This window comes from Otolemur garnettii, unplaced genomic scaffold (assembly GCF_000181295.1).
Source record: "Otolemur garnettii isolate 467f Iridium unplaced genomic scaffold, OtoGar3 scaffold00007, whole genome shotgun sequence".
Classification (NCBI taxonomy): domain Eukaryota; kingdom Metazoa; phylum Chordata; class Mammalia; order Primates; family Galagidae; genus Otolemur; species Otolemur garnettii.
The window spans coordinates 9529995-9548399 of NW_003852402.1; the positions used below are offsets into that span (position 1 = coordinate 9529995).

An 18405-nucleotide genomic window follows, 5' to 3' on the forward strand; every position below is an offset into this window, starting at 1 on the left:
GCCTTAGCCGCTTGAGCCACAGTAGAACATTTTTCAAAGTGCCTCCTGAAGAAAAGGGGAAATCTCCTACTCATTTAAAACACTTGGCTGTAGACCACAGGCACACTCTTGCTACCTGAACCATCCTCCACTGTCTGTCTCTGCTGCTGAGTGGACTCCCCAAGTCTCTCATTTCTCCCAGCCTCAATTTCCTGACACCCCAAGATATGCCTGCTATAGGAATGCAACTGAGGGGAAAGCAAAGAGGGAAATTTCTTTTTTTTTGAGACAGAGTCTCAATATGTCACCATCAGTAGAGTGTTGTAGTGTCACAGTTCACGGCAACCTCAAACTCTTGGCCTTAAGCGATTCTCTTGCCTCAGCCTTCTGAGTAGCTGGGACTACAGGTGTCTGCCACAACACTCAGCTATTTTTTTTTGTTGCAGTTGTCATTGTTGTTTAGTGGGCCTGGGCCGGGCTCAAACCTGCCAGTGTTGTTGTATGTGGCTGATGCCCTACTCACTGAGCTACGGGCCCTGAGCTGGAAGGAATGAATTCTTTTTAGGCAGCCCCTGAGGTCTGTCCAGGAGGCTCAGCCTGGACAAATCCATTTCCTAACCCAGCACTAGGTGGGCTGAGAGTGCCTCACCTCTTCCTGCTGTTCCACCCTAGGTGTTCAGAAAATTTTGTTTATTTGTTTGTTTGCTTGCTTTTTTCCCCTTTCTTTCTTTCTTTCTTTCTTTTTTTTTTTTTTTGAGAGACAGAGTCTCACTTTTGTTGCCCTCAGTAGAGTGCTGTGGTGTCACAGCTCACAACAACCTCCAGCTCTTGGGCTTAGGTGATTCTCTTGCCTCAGCCTCCCTAATAGCTGGGACTATAGGCGCCTGCCACAGCGCCCAGGTATTTTTTTGTTGCATTTTGGCTGGGGTTGGGTTTGAACCCTCCACCCTCGGTATATGGGGCTGGTGCCCTACTCACTGAGCCACAGATGCTGCCCTTGCTTGCTTTTTGAAACAGTCTCACTCTGTCTCCCTAACTAGAGTGCCATTATAGCTCACATAGCTCACAGCAATCTCAAGTTCTTGGGCTCAAGAGATCCTCTTGCATCCATTTTTCTATTTTTAGTAGAGACAGGGTCTTGCTCTTGCTCAGGCTGGACTGGAACTCCTGAGTTCAAGTGATCCACCTGCCTCAGCTTCCCAGGGTGCTAGGGATTACAGGCATGAGCCACCGCACCCCAAGTTCAGAAGGGCCTTTCCCTGGTTCAATATCTTTTGAGTTCAAGGCAGGGGCAGCACAGGCTGCATTTTATTTACTTATTTATTTATTTTTGCAGTTTTTGGCCAGGGCTGGGTTTGAACCCACCAACTCCACCTTTGAGCCACAGGCGCTGACCACAGGCTGCATTTTATATGGAGAAAAACCAAAGTTCTAAGACCTCTCTTCCAGTTTCAGTTCCAAGCACATTTATGGAAGACCAGCTGTGTGCAGGCACCTCAATGGATTAGAAGATGCAGCCCTCTGGCTCTGTGGGAGGAGGGCACCTGTGCATTGACTGAACAGCGCAATGATTACCCTGGGTGGGAGAGATGCTGGGGAGGAGTATGTCAAGACAGACTTCAGGGAAAGTGATGACTTAGTGGGTTTTGAAGGGTGAGTAGGAGCTTGCCTCAAGGACAAAACCTGTAGGAGGAGGAGAGTCCAAAGTAGAAGGTACTATGGGCAAGTACCATAAAGGTGCAAAGATGCTATGGTCCACTGGCCAGTACATTTTATTTACACTGCTCTTTGTTTTGTCTGTTTCTTTGTTTTGAGACAGTCTTACTCTTTCATCCTGGAGAGGATGGGTGGCATCATAGCTCACAACAACCACAGTCTCTTGAGCTCAAGCCATCCTCTTGCCACAGCCTGGGACTACAGGCGCCCACCACCCCAACGCCTGGCTAGTTTTTCTATTTTTAGTAGAGACAGGATCTCTCTCTTGCTCAGGCTGTTCTCCAACTCCTGAGCTCAGGTGATCCACCCACCTCGGCCTCCCAGAGTGCTAGGATTACAGGTATGAGCCACCACACGGAGCCTTGTACTGCTCTTTAAAAGAGGCCCACCAAGGGAAGGAGAAAAAGATGAATATCAGGGTTAAACAGATAAGTTTGAATTTCAAACTTTATCACATTAAGAGCTGTCTGAGGCTTGGTGCTTCTAGCTCAAGTGGCTAAGGCGCCAGCCACATACACCAGTGCTGGCAGGTTTGAATCCAACCCGGGCCTGCCAAACAACAATGACAACTACAACCAAAAAAAAAAAAAAAAAAAGTTGGGCATTGTGGCGGGCGCCTGTAGTCCCAGCTACTTGGGAAGCTGAGGCAAGAAAATCCTTAAGCCCAAGGGTTTGAGGTTGCTGTAAGCTGTGTCACCACTGCACTCTACCGAGGGTGACATAGTAAGACTCTGTCTCAAAAAAAAAAAGAGCTGTCTGAATTTAGATAATTTCTTCAATCTTCTTCCTATGTTACAGTTTTCACATCATTAACCTGGGTGTAAACTAAGTACTGACCTCAAAGGGTAATTATCAGGATCAAAGTTAGCTAAGTTTCTAAAGTACTTTGCCAGGAGTTTAAATCATCCAATAAATGTCAGTTCCTTACTTCCCTTTACAGGGAACAAAGCGTGGTCGCGAGAAAACGGGTGTCTTCAGAAGGCAATCTCTCTCCTGGTTTATTGCTGAGCTGCCAAACTTCTGAGGCGCTGGAAATCTTCTGTATCTTGATTTATACCCTTGCAGGTAAGGTTCAGGAGTGGGCAAAGAGTCAAAAATCCACTGAGTGGTACTCTTGAGATGCATGCATTACTGTGTGTAAGAGACACCTCAATTGACAGAAAAAGAAAAATATAATAACTGAGCTACAACGCCGCCTCCCCTCGGCGCGGGCGACAAGTGTAGTTTAGAGACCCAAAACGCGGCTTTGGGCGCCTGGAGTCGTGCCTGCGTGCGGTGGCCCTGGCGAGGTTCCCACGGCAACCGCAAGCCGCTCTCCGCGTCTCCAGAGTGACTAGGCGTGAGCGAAGACACGGAGCCTGGAGATTCGTGAACTGGAGCACAGGACGAAGATGAAGAGAGACCGCGCCTGGCTCAGAGCGTGGAGCGACGCGGCTGCCCTTGGTCCTTGCGTCCGCATTCCAAGGACATCCGGTGACCACCACTCCCCAGTTCCCAGCCCTGACTGAGGCCACAGCTACAGCTTGAAAACACCCCTGGGGACTCGTTCTCAGCTTTCCGGGCGGGAAGATGGAGGGCCAGGCTGCTCCCCAGTAGCGCAGGGCGGGTCGGGGACAGAGCTAGGCCCTGTACCCCGGACCCCGCTTGCTGACCTGTGCAGTGCAGCCCAACGGAAGGCACCGGGACTGAATGCTGGCACCCTCTTGGGTACTGCTTCCAGCTTTGCTAGTACTTGCTGTGTGGTCTTGAAGTCCTTCTCCTCTCCGGGTCTGAGACAGGGACACCACCAGCAATATCTCATAGTATATGTGCCAATGGCCTGAAGCAACCAAAGGGTGTACAAGCAGCTTGTAAGCTGTATAGTGCGTTACATGAGTTAAGGACCATCACATTTGCCACCCTTTTGCCATCTTGTCCTCTTCATCACCCCAGCCCTGGGTCTCAGAACTCTCCCTGCTCAGAGGTTTCCAGTCTGCTGTCCATTCTACGTCCTCTTCCCAGGGAATGGGCCCAGGGCAGCTCTACCAGGCACCAAAGATCCTCTGGTCCCCATAATTAGAGGGGTTCACAGAGACACACTCCTCCATCCACCTGCCTGTACACCCCCTCCTGCCCCCTGCTCCACGGTTGGACTGTAGAAGCTTCCCACTAAGGAAGGGTGTAGACATGGCTTCTTGGACAGAGCCCACTGAGTAACACTACTGAATGTCCTTCAAATGCCACATGCTGGGCACATGTTTGGATAGTAGTGTATATCTGAGAACATGTGTGTCTGTGTGCTGTGAGAGTATATACATTGGTGTGTGTGTGTCCGTGTGCCTGGCACACATACACTGGTGCATGTGTGTACTTGGGCTGTGTATTTGAGTATGTGTATATAGATGTGTGTATTTATGGCTGTCTGGCCGTGTGTGCAGGTGTATGTTGTGTTTTTGTGGCATATGTGTTTACCCCTGTGTCTATTTGTGTCTTTGCTGGTGTGCACACATATTCAGGTGGGCCTGTGTGAGGATGTCCTTGTGGTGTGTATAGTGGATGTACAGAACTGTGAGAATCCACTGACTGTGCACATGTGGGAGTGTGCTGGAGGCCTTGGGTTCAGGGTCTTCTCCATCTCCCATCACCTAGGTGACCTTCCCCCGCTGAGGACTGTGGCTCAGGTCACAGGCTTGCAATGAGACAGCTTCCTGTTCCTCCATAGTGACTGCTCAGGTCTTGGGCCAGGGCAGGTGGGTAAGCCTGGGGCCAGGGCTCGTGTGCCACCCCCTCCCAGCCTGGCCTCCTCCCCTCCTCACAGCAGGAGCAGCAGCGGGAAAGGTTGGCGGAGGGGGGCTATTTTGGGAGCGTCTCCTTAGCAACAGCTGCCACAGCCGTCTGTGGCGGTTTTTCTATAGGTGCTAAAATATTCCACCCTGGTGACTACTGAGTGCTGAGGGGTGGGTGAGGGTGGGGGTGGAGGGCAGGAGAGACCCTTACAGTCTTCTGTCCCCAGGACACAGTCTGCTGGTATGGGTCTTGGCCCTCTGAACCCTCAAAGTCCCTTCCCCCCCTGGACCTTACCACCTAGGAGTTACTGGGACTTTGAAGCTCTGAGGCAGGCCAGCTGTGTCCTGATCTGATTTCTAATGTAAGCAGCTGGGTTGCCTCAGTTTTCCTCATTTGCAGAATGGGCTGGCTGGATTGTAAGGAACTCTACACTGAAAACCTCTGGATTCTGTGACTCTAGCATTTCAAGTGGACCTTTTGTTCTCTCCTGAGTTGTCCCACCTGCCTAGCCCAAGTGGCCCCTCCACTCCTCTTAGCCCTCTGCATAGGCTCCTGAGGCAGATGGGACCCAGGTCTGAGCAGCCGCCCAGAGGGAGCTGGTTAGTGAGTGCTCTATTGGCCTGGAATGACTCTTCCCCAGAAACTAGGCATTGAACCCGGTAAAACTGGCTCAGACACTTGCTTACTGCTTGACTGAGCCTGGGCAAGCCATTTGCTCCCTCTGCAAATCAGTTCAGTGCCTCACCTGTGCAGTGAGGCTGGTCAGAGCCCCCACCTCACAGACCTCTTGTGAGGATCCCATGAGAAATTGGAATGTGGGATGGGCAGGAAGCTTTGCCAAAATGCACAGCTGGATGAAGGTTTTACCATCATTGCCTTTCAGACGTCAGAGTAAATCTTACCCTTCACAGACAGCATTATTCCTGGCCACTCAAGACATACTACTTATAGCAATATCACACGCACCTCAGTTTCCCCGTTGGTAACAAGTGCATGTGACACAAATGTCTTGGAAGGATTAAAGGAGTCAATGCCTGGGAAGGTCTAGAATAACCTTGGGCTGATGGGATGAGCTCAGTGGATGCTGGGCATCCTCACCTCACCTAGGCGTGCTTCTGTAATAGATGAAGATAAAATCCACTTGCCTTTTGGGGACACAGTCCAAATTGTCCCATTGCAGATGAGGCCTCTGAGGTCCAGACAGGAACCAGCAACTTGCCAAGGGTCACACAGGTTCTAATACCCAAGTCTTCCCCCCACACCATCTGCCAGCAGTAGACCTATCTCACATGATCCATCCCCACCTCCACCTCTAACAGGGCTAGATTCCCCACTCAGATGGGTAATCAACAATGGCAAATTCTTCCTTTCACCTTATATCATCCTCAAAACAGCTGCTCAAAGTGAGTATTATCTTTTCTACTTTATATATGCATATGAGGCAACTGAGGCCCAGAGAGAAAGGAGCTGTCCAGGTCACACTGGGTTGAATAGTGGAGAAGGGACTCTTTTCCTGGGGTCCCTGAACCTGTCCTTACCTCCTTCCAGTCCCTCCTCCATTCAGGGGATAAGCATCTGCCTAGGGCTACAGCCCAGTCCCAGCAAGCGGACCCTCCTTGCTCCAGAGACCCCATCCCATCCCCAAACGTGTGTCCACTGACAATTTGAGAGTAGATCAATGGCCTCTCCTTCCCCCTCCTCTCACACCCCACATTCCCAGAGCAAGCAAACAGACCACAAGCCACTGGCCTCACCTGTATTCTCCCACTTCAAATCCATGGAAGAATGTGGCAGGTACCAGGCACACACATCTGCTGCTGAGCAGGCACTCAGGTTGCATGAGTTCTCCCTTCCATCCACATGCTAAGGATTCTTGCGAGGGAACATCAGTCCTGGCTGGCTGCCTGTGAGGGGCACAGCAGGATAACAAGGGAGACAGGCATGGAGCAAGTCATGTATTGAGGAGGTCTGCACTATGTAAGAGAGCCTTGAGAAGGAATGCCACATTTATTTAGCTGTGTGTTTCTTGAGCACCCACTGCATTTCATCTGCCCTGCGTTTATGGGTGTGTGTGGGGTGGGTAGTGTCAGGGTCCTCATTTTAAACGGATGTTAAATTAAAAACTTGCTCAAGTTCACATAACTCCTAAGAGCATTTGAGCCCAGGTTGTCCTGACTCCCAAACCCACTAAGACCACACTGGTGCCCAGCCCAGAAGCTGGCCTATAGTGGGTGCCCAGTGCTGAGTGAATGAATGAATGGGTGATGAATGATTTCTGCCAGGGGCATCAGGAAGCCTTCTCAGGGAAGTGGCACTAAGGCTGGTCTTGGAGAACAGCAGGAATTCTCTGGCCAAAGAATGCAAAGGGCATTTCAGGCAGGAGGAACAGTGTGTGCAGGGAGAGAGGTGTGGAAGCATCTGGTGTGTTCTGGAATCTGTGGAAGAAGGGTGTATGTGTGGGTACATGGGCTGCTGGATTAGGTGGTACCTGATTGTCATCATGCTGAGGCACTGGGACTGGATCCTTTTGGGTGGGGACAGCCCACAGGAAAGGGAAATAGTCCCAGTGGTTTGTGTGTTGTCATTCCTGTGCCAGCCGGACACATCTTGGGGAGTCAGGAGGAGCCAGAAGAGATTCCAAATTCACTAAGCTTTCCTTGCTGGCTTTGGGGTGCCTCAGTCTCTCCGTGTCTGTGTTGGGGCTGGTTAGAGATGTCCAGGCATCCGAGGAAGTTCTTTTGACTGTCTAACTGCAGGTGTTTGCTCATCCTCCCACCCTGGAGGGAAAAGCATTTTCCCTCCTGTCTGCTCAGAGGCGATGGGATGGACAGGAAGCAGCTGGGTCACCAGGGACAGTGGAATACTGGTGGTTTCTTCGGTCCAGGCCTGGGGCACACTGCGGGGCGAAGGAGGGAGATGGATGTGCGTCTTCCCTTATTAAGAGAGCTTGGGAAATAGAGAGCAGCAGAGAACAAGAAACTAGGGTTTGGTCTGGCTCTGCCACCTCTGGGTGACCTTGGCGAGCTTCTGACCCTCTCTGGTACTCAGTATCTCCGTAAAACGAGCCAGTGCTGACTAGATGATGGTGAGGGTCCCCCCAGCAAGGCTGCCTTGATGTCCCAGGACGTGTAAGGGGTGCGTAAGGTCCTTAACTTCGGGAGGGAACAGGGACTGCCCAAAGGAGGGGCTGGGAGCCAGGAGACCCCAGACCGACCGGCTTCCCACCCACCCTCTTCCCGGCTCCTAGGAACACTCTCCACCTGCCCCGGGGCTCTAGAAAACCCGGGGTGGGATCCAGGATCAGATACCGGGAGATGCGCTCCTGAGGCGAGGAGGAAAACCCGGGCAGGATTCAGAGCAGGAGCGGACCCACGCAGCCCCCGGCCCCTGCCCCTGCTCCGTGCCGACGGCCCTGCGGAAGGGGCTTTGGTGTCGGGTCAGGCGAGGGACCGGGCAGTGCCTGGTCCCGGGGGGCTCCCGAGGTTCCCGAGCAGGAGGGCGCGCGTCCTCCGCAGCGGGGCGCGGGTCACGTGTGAGGAGGGGCGAAAGTCTCGCAAAGCGGGGCGGCGTGCCGCGAGTTGGGAGTTCTCGGCGCGCCGCGGGCGGCGGGAGCTCGGGCTCCCGGGCGAGCCGGGGACGCGGCAGAGGCGGGGGCCTGGGTCCGAGACAGAGGGGGCCGCGCCGAGAGGGGGCGGGAGAGAGACAGAGGACAGAGATCGCGAGGGAGACAGAGGCGCGCAGGAGAGACAGGACAGAAGCAGAGGGAGGCAGGAGGAGACCCGGAGGGCGACAGCGACGTGGACAGAGACCCCACTGGGAGAAAGCAAGAGAGACCGAGGGAGGCAGGAGAGGCTGGGAGAGGGACATTGACGAGGAGCGCGGCAGAGACCCAGGGCAGCGGGAGAGAGAAGCGAGAGCAGGGAGGCGGTGGCGGCAGAGGCCGGCGGGCGGGAGCCGGGAGGGCGACCCCAGGCCCGGAAGCCGAGGGGATTGCGGGGCCAGGTCGAGTGCAGGGGCCCGGGGAGCGGAGCGCAGGGTAGGGGGCAGCGCGGGCGAGCAGGACTGAGTGACGGCGAGGGAACAGCAAACAGTGGGGGGCGGCCGACCCAAAAGCTCCTGAGGCGGGGGAGGGGGGCGCGAGCGCGGGCGGTCGGGCGCCACGGGCCCCTCGACCCCCGCGCTCTGAGCCCGGGTCCGGGGCCCGAGGATGCTGACGCCGAAGCGGCGCCGAGGGCGCGGCGTGGGGCAGCGCTGAAAGTTGGGCGGCCAGCGGAGAGCGGCGCGGGACGGCTGGGACGCGCGGAGACCCCGAGACCCACGCACAGAGCAGCCCGTAGCCGGGGAGTGGGGCGCGGGCCGACCGGCCGAGCTCACTGGAGAGGGCGTCGGGACTCCCTGTCTGCGCCCCGGACTCCGCCCGCCGGATCGCGCCGTGGGATGTAGCGCCGGCTCGCCGCCTCCCGGACACTCGTCTGACCCTCAGCCCCGCGGTAAGCCGGGCGCTGGCCCATCCCGGGAGCTGTGCGTCAGTCTGTCCGGCCGCGTGCGTGTCTGTGTGTCCCGGAGCAGGCGGCCCTACACGCTCTGCACCTTATCCACGAGATGGGTCCTGGCTGCCGGGCGCGCGTTGGCGCGGTCCCGTGACTCCTCAGGAGCTGGCGGGCTCTGTCCCTTTGCCAGTCTGAGAACCTCTGGGTCTGGGTCGTGGCCAGGAAGGAAGGGAGAGATGGGTGGAGGGGTCCTGACCGCATGCCCGGGCGGTGACCTTCCTCTGCCTTCACTCAACCCCTCCCCACCCTGCCAGGGAGTTATGAAGCAGGTGTGTATGTATATGTGTGTGTGAGAGCTCAGGGAGAACAAAATCCCACTTCTCATGTTTGAGCTTCTACTTTGTGTTAGGTGACCCCAGGTCGCGTGCGCAGGGATCCAGCAAATGAGTCATTTCACATTTCACAGTGGTAGAAACTGAGGCTGGGGAGAGAGGCAGAGATTGCTTTTTTCTCCATTAAGGGAGCTTCCCAAGGAAAGAGGTCTGAATGAGTGTTGGGGCCAGGGCACTTTCCCTGACAACCTGAATGTTCTCCCAACAGGACAACCTCCTTGCCCCCACCCACCTTTCTGCTCCCAGCGCCCAGGCTGCAGGATGGGAAGAGGGTTCAGGGAGATGGGAGGCTGGATGCCTTGGAGGGGCCAAAAGCAGGGCAGCGGGCTAAGCACATAAGGGCCTCGCGAGTAGGAGATTGAGGGGAGCTGAGGGCTGGAGGGCTGAGGGCTGGGGAGCCCAGGGTCAGGCATGGAAGGCCAAGAGAGTGGCTGGAGCCCTTGGTGTGTAACATGTACTGGGCTTTCCCCTACCTCCAGTCCCATGACCTCCATGGCTTTGGGGAGCTGTTAGCAGGACTTTGAGGGCCCAAGAGTCACGCTGTGCCTTTCTTGGCCTGTGGTGAGGGGAGCAAATGGAGGAACAGGGCAGTCAGGATAAAAGGTGGGTGCAACACAGCAGGAGCCACAGCAGTTGGCCACTGAGCTGATCTGTATCCAAATCAGAACCTGGAACATTGGACTCTATTTTCCATTGGGAGATGGACTCTGTCTGGGGTTTTCCACACTTAGGTAGTGGGCCTCACATAGCCTCCATTTAGACTACCAGAAATTAGCTCAGCTAGCTAGAAATCAGTACCCTGGACTAGTCACTCTTCCCTGTCAACTTCCACATCTGTGGAAAGGGAACATTACTCCCTGCCCTACTGACCTCCAAGGGGAGCCGTGGGCTCAATGAGCAGAGGGCTGTTCACGGACTGGGGCAAATGCTGGGTGGATGGGAGCAAGGTTGGGGGGTGGGATGAAGGAAACATGGCTGAAAACAGAGGACTGACCAAGGGTAGGAGTGTCCAGGAATTAGAAGGCTTAGAAGCTGTTGCTCATGGCTCCTTAGGATACCCTTGAAAAGAAAGCTGCTCTCTCAGAAAAAAAAACTTTGGGGTGACTGTGCCAAATAGAGCTGATTGGGTTTCTGCTGAGTGACCTTACGCATCTGGCTTGACCTCTCTGAACCTCAGTTTCTTCAACCAGAGAATGGAGATGACACTACTGATTTCAGCAGAGTGTGGAGTAGTTTGCAGACTCTGTCAGGTCTCTGAAAGCAGCTTGCATGAGCCTGGAGCATAGTAGGTTCTTAGACATTTGCAAGAGAGAGAATGAGGCAGCTCTGAGATGCTGCGGGAAGATTTCTTAGCCTAGGATAAGAGAGAAGGGGAGGAGGAACAGTGTGGGCTCACAAGGAGGGCTGGTTCTTAATGTGGATCTGGGGGAGGCGGGGGCGAGTGCTAAGGAGGGTGTGAGGAGGAGGGGGCCCCTCTTCGGGGACCACTGAGTCACGAGGACATGTAAGCGACATGACAACCAGCAACATGGTAACCAGGAAACTAGCGGCGGTGGGAAACAGAGCTGGAGCAGTGTGGTGGGGTGGGGGTGGGGGCCTGGCAGCACCCGGGTGCAGGGTCCAGGGGGAAGCCAGCCTGGCCCCTCAGAGTGAGGAGGGGAGACCTCCAAGACCAGGTGGACTGGGGAGGAGGTGAGAGCCTGAGTGAGGGTGGGGAGGCGCCTCCAGGTCTGCTGGGCAGGGGGCTTCTCCTGCGCCTCCCCAGGCTCCTCTCTTCTCCTCCACATCTCCACTTTTCATGCCTCTCCCCCTAGGATGCCAAATTTGGCTCACGCAATCTGTCGTCTCTCTTCTGAGATTGGCACCGGGACGAAAGCCGAGTGCATTACATCACCACCGCCGCTCCCCCTGCACGAGGAGAGGGAAGGGCCAGAGGGCCAGGGGCAGGCAGCCAGCCCTCAACTTTCTTTCCTGGCTTCCTGCTCACTCTTCTTACCTCAGTCTTAGGTGTTGGGGGCTTCTAGGTGCAGCCAGGCAGGGCCTAGAGGCAGGACAAGGGCTCCAATGTTGGGGAGCTCCCAGGACCGGGGCGGGAAGCCGGGCCATGTTATTATCCCCCTGGGTTGGTGGGACCTAGGAGGCAGGGAGCCTCAGGTCAGGACCCTGGTTTGTCACTGCCTTGCTGCATGACCTTGGGCACCCCCCCATGCAGAATATACATCTGTAAAAAGAGCAGTTGCCCACTCAAGCTCTTGGGAACTCTCCTGACAAATAAGCGTCCTTAAGTCCTGCTGCTCTCCTGGGCCCAGAAGAGGGGGTCCTGAATTTTGAATCACTCTCTGTGACCTTGAGCAAGTGGCTTCACCTCCTTATGCCCCTATCTTCTCACCTGTAAATTGGGGATGTAGAATCCTTAAAAGCAACCTTCAGGTATTAGATATGGACAGGAGTATCCACAGGTGCGCAGGGACCCCACAGCTCCCAGCATACTGGGCTGGAGGTGGGGACAGACCAGCCAGGCAGGGGGTGTGGAGGTGGAGTGGGAGGGTCTTAATTCAGACAGAAGCCTTGGGGCTTAAATCATTGGTCTGAAATCCTCATGTTACAGAAGTGGAAACTGAGTTCCAGAAGGGGGAATAGACCCTTCAGGGTCACAGTGATGGTTTGGGGGTGTAGGAACAGAGCCAGGCCCTGAACCCAGGGCTCCTAGCTCCTAGTCCTGCCTGGAAGCAGACAGGCAAACAGGCAGATACGCAGCCATCCTGGGATATTGTGGCAGCCCAGACCTCAGACAGGAGTCTGGACCTTTGAGGGCCCAGATCTGGCTCTGGCCCCTCCCTCCCCTCCCTGTCTCCAGCCACCCTCACCTCCTCCCTGGGGATCACTCTCCTTGAGGAACACTGTTTAGGCTCATTTTAAAGCCAGTTTCAGGCAGTCCCAGGTAGGGACAGGCTGGATTTGAGGTTAAGCTGGAAGGTTACAGTCCATTCTAGAAAATTCCCAGAGCTGGAAGTAGAAAAAGATGGGGAACAGCTGTGCATGTTTTGTGAAATAGTGAGTTCCTCGTTCCCAGAGCTATACAAGCAGAGCCAGATGAGCACATGCCAGGGATCCTGGCCTGGTAACTCCTGCCTTATGGGTGAGGTTGAATGCCATATCCACCTCCAAAACCCTAGGAGACTTTGATATTTCCCAGGGAGGAGGCGAGGAGTAACACCCATCCCTTCCTGCTTCCTAGCTAGGAAACTCACGTTGTTCCGACAAGCAGTGGATCGGGACCTTTGCAAATTCTCATTTAATCCAACAACGCTGCAATGTTGGTTTGTCACCCCCCTGTTACAGATGCGGGAGTCACAGCTCAGAGAAATGTATGCAATTTGTCCAAGGTCACACCGCAAGGAAGAGAGGAACCTGGATTTGAGTTCAGACTGGTCTGATTTTCAGGAGCTGTCTCTGGGACTTCCCTGGGAAGAGTAGAAATTGTTCCGCCTCTGGGCTGGGGCTTGGCAGGAGATGGTCTAGCCACCCCCACAGCATGACACCCCCTCAAGAATCCTCTGGATCCTCTGGGGGCTCCATTCTAAAGACACAGATACTGACGTGCCAGAAGGAGAGAACTCATAGATGGGAATACTGAGGCTCAGAGACAGGAAATGCCCCGTTCAGTGGTACCCAGAGAGTTAGACTTGCGGGCCAGGCTGCCTGTCTCCCGGCCCAGGGCTCTGTCCCCTGTCTGTGCCAGTGGGTAAGGGGGCCTTCGGTGTGATGGCGGCGAATTGTGGGTGCAGAGGGCTGTGAAGATGCTGGCTAGGATGACAGATGGGAGGGTCAGGCTCAGGGCACAGGTAGAGGGGGAACAGGAAGAGAAACCAGCAAGGATAGGAGTTTCTACCTCTGTCCTTCTCACCCTGCCCCCAGGGCCACCTGCAGATGTTGGTGTCATATGGTGTTAAATGGCCAGGAGAGGTCAGAGTGGGGCCTGCCTGGCAAGAGAGGGTCTTGGAGATGACAGCATTGGATGTGGCTCTCTGTGTGACCTTAGGTCAGTCGGTCACCCTCTCTAAGCTAGATCCACCCACTCATGTGCCAAAGACTCTGGACTGAATGATCTGTTTCCATAGAGTAGCTGTGGCTGGGCTGTCATCATCTCAAAGTGCTCCTTCCATCTCACGGGACCCTGGGGCCTAGGCAAAGGACAGGCATGCACCTTGGAGGCTGGCATAACCTTTAAGCCCTACTTGGGTGTGGGGGACCTTCAGGCACAGCTCTTCTTCTCCTTCTCATCTTTATTTTGCTCCTGCTCCCTCTTCCCCTTGCTACGTGGGCTGATCGCTGCTCAAACTTTTAATTCAGATGGTAATTGAAATAATAATATGGGCTGAGGCCCCTCTGCTTGTGACGCTGCAGCTGGTGGAGCTCAGCTATGAATAGACCCTGAGTCACACACGCGCGCTCCTGCAGGCGCGCGCTCCGGTGCTCACGGGGTGGTGGGTGGGGTGTGGCGTGGGGGCAGGGGTGGGCTCACCCGCGCGGCTTGCTCTGGGTCTTGGCCCTCCACTCCCAAAGGCCTTGGCCAGTACTGCCCCTGTGGCCTGCCATCTGGTCCCGGGGATAAACCTGGAAGACTTGGGATGTGGGTGGTTCTCATTTATAGAAGGGGAAACTGAGGCTCAGCGAGGGGGAGTGGCTGGTTGGAAGCAGTAGCAAGTGTCTGAGACTGGATTTAAATGTGTGGGTTTTGCCTGATTCTAAGGCCACCATTCTCTGTCAGGACACATGCTGGGGAGAGGGTGGGGAGGGTGCTGGGTGTGGCCCTGGCCGCCCTTTGCATCCCCTGCCGCACCTTCCCACGGCCTCCTCTCAACATGCATTCACGCTCTGAGCTGTGCAGATTGATGTGCTGTTGCTTGGCGGCGGGGGTGACAAAGAGGTTTCCTTGGGGGTGTTGCTGCAGGAGGGGAGACTAGTCCCTGTGTGCCAGGCTCTGTGCTGGCTTTCTTATTCATGATTTCACTGAATCCTACCATCACCTCCACTTTTCAGGTGAGAAAACTGTGACTGAGAGGGAAGCAAGGGTTTGCCCAAGGTGTCCCAGTGTAGACAGCCATGTGTCCTTCATCCTACCTGTGCCCCTGGTTCTAACCATTCCAGGACCCTCCATTTGGCCTCCTGAAGGAGGGTGGGTCCTTCTCTTCCAGCCTGTGGACAGTTCACGTGCTCTTCCCTGTGGCTACCTGGCAGGTTCTTGACCAGCTGTGATGCCAACAGCTGGAACATCTGGCCTCAGAGGTGAGGTGCTCTGAGAGGCATTGGCAGGTTATGGAGAGGGTCCAAACAGGCTAATGTGAAAGGTGGTCCTTGGTGTTCTAGACCCAGCAGGAGCTGTGTAGGGAGAAGGCAGTGTTGTCATGGTGACCTTTCAGCTGGAGGCTTTGGTCTAGGCCTGGCCAGGTGGGCAGGAGTGGAGGGTGGGGAGTGTGGTGGTCATATGCAGAGAGGAGGTCAGGTAAAGGAGCCCCTGGGATGGAACAAAGGAGAAAATTCCCCCCAGCTTTACCAGCAGCTCCCAGCTGCCCCTGCATCTGCATTTCCCTGTCTTGGGAAATGGAGAAACTGAGCCCAGAGAACACGGGGGTCTGCCCGAGGTCACACAGTAGAGCTGGGGCTGGACCTGAGCCCAGGGCCACCCCTGCCTCCTCTGTGTCTTAATGGGCCCCCAGGGATGCTGCCGCCCTTCTCTCTAAGACAGTCCCTATATCTGTGGGGTTTGGAGAGGGAGAGGCAATGAGGGTCTGGGCCTCTTTAGACCCCCCTCCTATGAAAGTCCTCAGATAGTAGAGAAGGCAGGGACAGCAGCCCTTTATCACAGCTCTAAGAGAATGGTGGCCTGAGGCAGGCAGGCTTGGGATCAAATCCCAGCTCAGCCCTCACTAACCCCATGTGACCTTGACTAGGTCACTGTCCCTCTGGGAACCTCTCTGTCCCTCTATGCAGCAGGGACCACCCATGGGGATAGGAGATGTGCCTGGGTTTTCCTTTTGTCCCCACTTGGACAGCAGGGATGGGAGGGGATCTCAGCTAGGCCAGAGAAGGGGAGGGAGTACTGTGCAACGGGGAGCTGATCCCATTTTACCAAAGCAGAGATTCAGACCCAGGGGAGGGCGTGAGCCCATCCTGAAGAGATGGCACCAGGCTTTACCATCTGCCTTCTAGGACACCTCAGTGAAGCTCCTCCCTTGCCCCCCACACAGCTCCTCTCCCAGCCCCTACTCCAAACCCTGCGGGAGCCTCTTCCTAGTAGGTCTGAGAATCCCAGGCCTCCTTCACCCTGTGAGTGTTAAGAGGCCACTCCACCTGGGGCACAGATGGGATGGCAGTCAGGGATTAGGGGACCCCATGGGGCCATACAGGGGAGATGGCTGTGGGTGATATGGAGCAGGCAGAAGGGGCTGTTGGTGTCCTTTGGACCTTGTGCCTGTGTTAGACATCTTCTGCAGTAACTCTCACAAGAGCAATGGAGGCCGGCCATACTCCTCTTTGTCGGAGGCTCACTTCTCCCAGAACCCTACTTGCCTCTGGGAGGTTCTGCTAATTGATACCTGGCTCCCACTTTGTCCATCCCAGTGCACTCCAAAACTGGAGGGACCCAGCTACTCTGGACAGGACAGGAGGGTTTGCTGACCCCTTCCTTCACTCTAGGGCTTCTCAGTTGTCCTACTTGAGGCCCATGGAGGGAAAACAAAAGATCTGGGTCAAGTCTAGCTTCACCCCTGAGTGGCTGTGTAACTTTGGGCAGCTCTGACACCTCTTTGAGCCCTCATCCCCTGCCCTATAGGGCTGGGCATGTGGCCTTCTGTCTGAGGGTTGCTGGGAGGGTCCCCTGACCCTGTGACTATATCATGTCCTGCTGTTGATATGAGCTGCTTTGTGGCAGCTGCTGGGCTTGGTTTTCAGGTCCTCCCCCTGACCCACACTCACCAGCCATTACCTTGGATTCTGCCGCCCTCACTCCCTGCTGAGCCCTTGCACTCCCCCTAGTCCTCCCTTCACCAGCCCTCTAGACCTGCTTGAGTGGCTGAGTGCTAGCACCAGGCCATGTAGCTGCAGATCCTGAGGCCACCTGACCTTGGAAAGAGCCTCTCTCTAGCTGGGCCCCAGGGCTATCCTGCAGATTCTAGGCAGTGACTGGGCAGCAGAGAGGAGAGGGAACCAGGTACTGCAGAGAGACCATGGCCTTATGATGGAGCTATCCAGGCTCCCTGAGATGACAGCCCAGGGTACAGAGAGGAGCAGGGCCAGCTCACCATGGGAGGGAGTTAGTTATCAGTTGCATCAAAAGCATCACAAAGCCTCCCTCCAAACTGCTTGAGAAGGGAGTGGGTTCCTTGTCCTGAGAGATGTGTAAACAACTGGTGAATGGCACCTGTTCTGTGAGGTAACAGGGGGTTCTAACACAGGGCCAGGGGAAGAACTGGACTTAGAACCCAGAATGTCTATTTATTTAGACTGTTTGGGAGGTCCTGTGAGCCTAGGAATCTAACAGACTGATCCAGGAATCCCCCAATGCCCTCTAACAACTCCCTCTATGGTTGTGCCTCCAAAGCCCGTGGTCCAACCATGGCCACAGTTTCAGGACATGCCCTAGATCCCCATTTCAACCCCTTCACAGCTCCTAAGCCACCCTCAGGCCCATGTTTTAAAAATCATACACAGGTCCTGGCTCATTTAGCAGGTTGTGAAATTGATCTAGTGAATTGCAATACTTATTTTTTTGAAATAAGAAAGAAAATTTCCGAGCACTGCATGAGGTGAGAAGAAGTATTATTTCATGTTGCTCTTAGTTGAGCTTTTAAAATATATGTATTGTATAATAAGTAGCAGTAACAAATAGTATGTGTGTTTTTACTCTGGGTCTTGGTCAAAAAGTGTGAAAGCTACTGCCCTATATAGAAGTCCTGGCAGCACCCCTGACAGAGATGCCTCTGTGCAGGTCCCTTTTATCCAAGATGCTCTGTTCCTATGAATATAGGTGCCAAGGTTCCCAGGATGCCACTGTCCTGCCCTCAGAAGCAGCCTCTTTTCCCTTGCTCTGCAGCCCACACAGGTCCAGGCCTCCAAGATTCTCTAGGTCCATCGTGCTCTCTGCCCTGCCCAGGCACAGCCCTACTCTCTCCATCTTTGTGTTCTCTTGCTCACACATAAGGCCTGGGACCTCCTCTGGATGCTCTCTGGCCATGCAGTCCCCTGGGCTGCTGTCCTCACCCAAAAAGGGCAGTGGTGCTCAGCAAAGCATGCTTGTGTCTTCCTCACCTCTCTTCTCCCAGCACATAGTAGGTGTTCAGTAAATGTTCATTCATGTAACAATTCTTTGCAGCGCGCCCTCCAAGGCAAGGCACTGTGTGTGTTGGGGATGTACCAGGCAAGAAGGCAGATGCTGTTCCAGTTCAGGATGCATTTACGGTGATGAATGAACGAATGAATGAATGAGGGCGTTGCTTGTAGTTTGAGATTCCCTGGCTTAGGAGCCAGAGGGAAGATGGTCAGAAATGGAGAGGAAGCATGCAGCATTTTGCCTGTGCGTGGCATGTGCACATTAGTGATAGTCACTGGTGGCAGTGGCTGAGCAGGCGTGCTGGGATGGGGCAGGGATGACTGACTGTTCCTTCTCTTGCCTCTGACCCTTCTGAGGCCTCTGCTGCACCTTCTCCCATTAGGCTCCACACACGTCCCTACCACCCATCCCTGGATCTTCTCCCCCTGGGCCAAGACCTGGGGGTATAAAGCCAGGATGCCCTGCACCCCTGGACACCTGAGGGACACACCTGGGAAAAACCTGTGCACTGTGGAGGGTGAAGCAGAGACCTCAGGCCTCAGACTTTCTGTCCTCTCTCCCCTTTGCTCATGACCACTGTGCTATATCCAGTGACACAGAGATCTCTTGATCTCCACTCAGAAGCCACCTTTGCAGGGAGGTTCTTCCTGACTGCAGTATCAAAAATAGGTTATCAGGCGGCTCCTGTGGCTCAAAGGTGTAGGGCGCCGGCCCCATATACCAAAGGTGG

At 54.9% G+C, this 18405-nt stretch overlaps 1 protein-coding gene across 1 annotated transcript in view; it reads left to right on the forward strand.

Moving 5' to 3' along the window:
- The first annotated feature begins 8732 nt into the window (after nt 1–8732).
- Nucleotides 8733–18405, forward strand: part of KCNJ4 (potassium voltage-gated channel subfamily J member 4) — a 24824-nt gene continuing 15151 nt past the window's right edge. The window contains exon 1 of the mRNA XM_003783202.2: nt 8733–8951. The gene's annotated coding sequence lies outside the window, so the exon portion shown is untranslated. The remainder of the gene's footprint in view (nt 8952–18405) is intronic.